Below are 5,728 nucleotides of genomic sequence, written 5' to 3'. Positions count from 1 at the left end.
ACTGTAAGGTTAATGATTTTCCCAGGTCACACAGTTAGTGTGTGCCATAGAGAAGACATGTACCTGCTTCTTCCTGGATACAAAGCCAACGCTGACTCCACTAATCCCAGTCATCTACACAACTACACAAGCATGCCAGATCACAGTAGTTTTCAGTCTTCACTTTGTCTGCCATCCCTCTTGCCCAACAGAACTCCTTCCTACAGAAATTGTCCACAGAATCATTAGGCCTAATCTTTCCTAGGTTAGAGCTCTAATTGTGCTCTGGGGTTTCTAGAAGTTATACTCTGAAGGTAGGAAAGGTTGCTAAGTGTCTCAGTCATTCTAGACCCCTCTTTTGTCCTACATTCTGAGTGTGAGACTTTCCTGCCATCTCATCTGTTTGATCTTCCAAAGACTGCTCATGTGTTCTCTGTGAATGGTATTATTTTTATCTACTTCCTTGGAGGGCTTCAAAAACCAGATTGTGAAATTCAGTTGGATGGGCAGCTCATTGAGTTAGTATGTCAGGATGTATATCTCAGACAAGCACTACAGATGGAGAATTAGCTAGGCCCAGAATTGAATATGAAGAAAAAGGACTTGCTTTGAGGGAAATGCATGATGCATTCACCAATCCCAAGGGGCTCTGGTACTCACCTTATTTAGCACCAATATTCTTTTCATGATGGTGCAAGGATGAAAATCGTGGAACAGCAAAATCTCAGAACAATCAAACTTTCAGGTAACCCAAAAGGCAATGAAGAAATTTGTGATGGGCATAAGGATGCTGAAGCATATTGCCAATTATGACCCATGTATCCAAAACGGTAAAAAAAAAAATCATCCATGAATATAGATGACTGAAAAACAAGGTGGGTTAGTCAAATGGCAAAAAGGGAAGGGTAACAGCTGATAGCTGGAGAGCTCATTGATTCCCACAGAACATTAGCTCATAAGTTAAATCTTCTATGGAAGATTAATGGAAGGACATGAACAAAAATCACACAAGATGAAGAAGTATCTAAGTTATAATCCTCAATTATGAGAGGAACATCCATATGGCTGAGATGATAGCACCCCTAATGCATCAAAATATCTCTGACAGATACCCCACAAGTCTTTACATTTAGGAGCAAAAAGTAGGAAGTACAAATAGTTGAATTATAATTTAGCAGCTGTTTCAGGGGACTTTTCTCCTTCATTTCTATTCTCAATTATGGGTAAAGGAAAGAGTTTGGCCATATTTCCACATTTCAAAGGTAGGAAGTGTGGCCTAAGGATATGGAAATGGAAGAAAGAAGGAAGCCACTTATGACTAACCTGACCACAAGTGACACAGACAATAAACCCTGATTTGCTAATAACTGAGCATGATATTTTAACATGTTTTCATGAGCACTTTTAAGTACATTCAGTCCTATTGATTTCTATTTCCTTTCCCTTTGGACACACAATTGGAGTAGTTGTTGCAGAATTTCTTCAAGTGACAATTTATTCACCAGGAATTTCAGTTCATTTAGTTGGTTTTCTCCTGCCTTTTTAGTTGAAGATATATCTTCCTTACCAAGTGCCAAAAATCCGGATTAGAGCTACAGTCAGAAACCCAAAATGACCAAGCAATTCATTTTACAATGCTCCAGTTTTTTTAAGAAGGGACAATTCTAGTCCCCTGAGTTAAAAAAAAAATCCAATACTTCTAAAGCACCATGAGATCCATGTAGAGCTGTCTTTGCAAAAATGAAGCTTCTTGATTCTATCTCTATACCTGAGATTCCTCCAGATGCTCTGGTATGTATACAATGACCATATTTTAATAGTCATAGCTTACTGAAGTTAAATACCAGCCCTCTTCAGGGGGACATCAAATTGAGATTCAGGCAAGCAGCAATTATTTTCATCATAGAACATATGCAGGAAGAGGGGAACAGATGTGAGGAGAGGTTCACATTAAGGCAGAGGTAGACCAAAATAACAGACTAAATTGACTCCTTCTAAGATGACAAAAATTATTTTAAATGAGGTTAATCATAGCTGATATATGTGTACATGCATACACAAATATATATATATGTATATAATCATGCATGTATTTATGTATACATACATAGAAGGGTATGTAGGTGGCAAGGTGGATAGAAGACTCATCTTCTTGAGTTAAAATGTAGCCTCAGATACATACTAGTTGTGTGACCCTGGGCAAGTCACTTAATCTTGTTTGCCTCAGTTTCCTCAAGTGTAAAATGACCTAAAGAAGGAAATGGCAAACCACTCCAAGATCTTTGCCAAGAAAACCCCAAATGAGGTCATGAAGAGTCAGACACAACTGAAACTACTCAATAATACATTTATAGACACATATACTTTATATACACATATATACATACATACATGTGGCACACACATGCATATCTATATAGCACTATGTAGATGATATGTATATGTATCATATTTCTGTTCTACATGATATATATGAATTGTATATGAATATACAATACACACACACATACACACACACACACACACACACACACATATATATATATATATCATGTTTCTGGTCTACATAGTACTTTATACAACCATAGGTAGGTTCCCAGGGCATCTCATTTCATCCTTACAATAGCACTAAGTATTAAGTACTTGGAGTCAGAAGACCTGAGTTCAAATCCTTGCTACTTACCTGAATCTCAAACTGATGTTCTCTTGGATCCATTGTTTTTCAGTTGTTTAGTTGTGACCAACTCTACCTGACCATAGACTTTTGTCCATGGGTTTTTCTTGGCTAAGGTACTGGAGTGGTTTGCCATTTCCTTCTCCAGTGTGCCCCCATTTTACAGATGAAGAACTGAGGCAAATGAGGATTTAGTGACTTGCCCAGGGTCACATGGTTTATAAGTGTCTGTGACCGGATTTGAACTCAGATCTTCCTGATTCCAAGGCTAGTGCTCTATCCACTGCAACACTAGCTGCCCTTAGGTCCCTTATACCTCTGCAACTATTATAATCCTCTGACCTATGTTTACTAATAGTATCATTACACAAAAGTACTTAATTTAAAGCAACCAAACAACATAGCTTTTACTTAGCTCACTTAACTGAATGAGTGACAGTTTATGGAAGAGAAAAGTAGGTAAGCAGATAGATTGTATCATTGATTGAGTTCTGGAGTGTTTTCTTTTAAACTGCCTCTGTGCCTGTAGGTCTTAATTCTTACATTTCTACAGTTTTCACATTTTATAGTTTCCCTGGTTCATTTTGTTTTCCAGTGAGCTCCCAGAGCTACACCAATGTGTATTTTTTTTGTTTCCAAAAAATAGAGACAGAGATCCCCTAAATCACAGAAAGTACAATAACAAAATCCACAATATATTGAGAATGGCAGCTCAGATTTGCAGAATATTTTGTTCACTTAGGACTATCCTTACAGCAATCCTGTGAGGTGTTCAGGGTAAGTATTATTTCAATTTTGCAGACTAAAAACTAAGGTGTAATGATTTACCTATTGCTACCTGGCTACTATGTGGCTCAAGCTAGTACATCAGCCCAAATCCTCTGACTTCAAAAGTCAAAATGCTCCTTACACCATACTACCTTGTTAGGAGGCAAGGACTGGGAGATGAATATCCCTAAAGTTTGACCCTGAAGGGGATGGGGCAGATTTCTGCTTGGGAAGATGATGATGAATGTGATAAGGCAAAGATGGCTCTAGTCATTTAATCAACATTTTCCTACTATACCAAGAACAATCCCAGTTAAAAAGACACTGTCTTAATGAAGATTCTTCAGGTGGTATCTACAGAAGAGGAATATCAAAATTTTAAGGCAGTTATTGCCGCACACAAGAAATATTTGGCTAAACACAATAGAATAGGGGATAAAGGACCATTCTGAAGCCAGGTTCAAAAGCCTAGAAATGACCAAATGAAATCCAATACAGAAACATAAAATATGCTCTTGGGTTTTGTTTTGTTTTTTTAAATTATGTTATTAAAAATTGTTGTTTGTCCTTCATTCTTGAAGAGGACCATGACATCAGGAAGGTGATGCGCAACTTGCAAGTGAGGATTTAAGTGAGAGAGGGCTGTGCAAAGTCACCAGCCTCACTTTCTCCCCCAGATTCATCTGGGTCCAGTGGTAAGATATAGATCAGGATGACTGCATGCCCAGATGCAGTGGGAAACCTCGGCCTTTTTAAGCTAAGGTCTTCCCCAGGTGTCAGTTTGACTGGGGCAATCTACACCCATTCAGTGATTTTACCTAGTCAAAAAGAAAAATCAATCTGGGAGGAAAAGACCCTCAGGGTTTCTGGCCAAAACAGAAAGAATTGCTATTTATACTCCCTCTGAGCCATCCAGGCCCAAACAATGACCAAGGGAGTTTTGGGCTGGGATCTACTGTTGACCCATCAATAAGAGCCAGAGTGATTTGGATTTAAGGCAATAGTCCTTAAGAAAGAAATCTAGCTGGCAAACCCCAAGATATCTTTTGAGGTTTCAGTGATCAAAATTTATATTTCTTTGGGCATAAAAGGTAAGGGTATGGTAACCTATGTGGAGAGAGGGAGAGGTACTGTATGGTGGAGATCCCACTTCACAGTTCTGGTTGAAAAGTTGGCTGAGTTTGGGTTACCTACAGGCTCAGGAAGTCAAAGATATGACCTACCTCACTGAAAAACCTGGGAGCTCATGTTATTCTTTCTCCAACATTCTGGAAGAAGACCAGTGGCAACAGGAGGGTGATGTTTTGATTTATGAATGAACCAGATTTAAGTGAGGCAAGGCTGTGAAAAAGGTCATTAGCCTTTGTCCTCCAGAGTCATCCAAGTCCAGTGGCAAGACAAAAATCAGACCCCAGATGCAGTGGCCTTTAAGAGCTATACCTACAGGGAAGTTCCAGTGTAACCTCAGCTGGTCAGATTCCATAATCGAGTATTGTGTTCGGTTCTAGGTGCCACATTTTAAGAGGTCCTGTGACAAAATGATACGCTTTTATGGCGTTTACACTTTAACCTGGTTTTGTGCCGTGGCTCTCTTTGGCAGTCTGGGGAAGTCCACAGAACCCTGTTTTTAAATGCACCAAATAAAACATCTAGGAGTACAAAGGAAGCCAATTATATTGAAATACTATTATCAGAATATTTTACAACAATTTTGTAGGCCTCAAGTTGAGAGCTTCTGTTCTAAGGGTCTAGGGGAAAAAAATACTGGAAAGAAAACCATTTGAGGACAGAGTGATGGACCGGGGACATATACTAGAGAAGAAACTTAAAGGTACAAGACAGAAGACTTCAAATATTTGAAATATTGTTACATAGGAGAGAGGTTAGACTTATTCTATGTGGCCCAAGAGGACAGATGCAGAACTAGTTACTAGGAGGTTGCACTCTCCAAAACTGGAATGGGCTGCCTTGAGAAATAAGGAGAAAGAATCCTATCATTCAAAAGTGTTTGAGCATAGTAGATCACAACTCATCAGTGATGCAAGATATCCTGGAAGTTCCTGCAGTGGGTAGATATTAAAAAATGGTTTTGTCTTGGGGTCACAGACTTGGAGCTGGAAGGAAACTCAAGGGGCCATTGAGTCCAACCCCTTATTTACCTACTACCTACCTAGAGCAAGATTTGAGCTCCTATTCTGCCTGACCTCAGGCCCAGAATTCTATCTATTATGCCAACCAACTGCCCAGGTTCCTTTCGACTTTCAAGATTTTAAGATCTCCTTGCAATGTCTGTGAAAATTACTAGAG

The sequence above is a fragment of the Phascolarctos cinereus genome, unplaced genomic scaffold (assembly GCF_003287225.1).
Source record: "Phascolarctos cinereus isolate Bilbo 61053 unplaced genomic scaffold, phaCin_HiC Scaffold_1;HRSCAF=81, whole genome shotgun sequence".
Classification (NCBI taxonomy): domain Eukaryota; kingdom Metazoa; phylum Chordata; class Mammalia; order Diprotodontia; family Phascolarctidae; genus Phascolarctos; species Phascolarctos cinereus.
Note: the sequence above shows the minus strand (reverse complement) of the source record.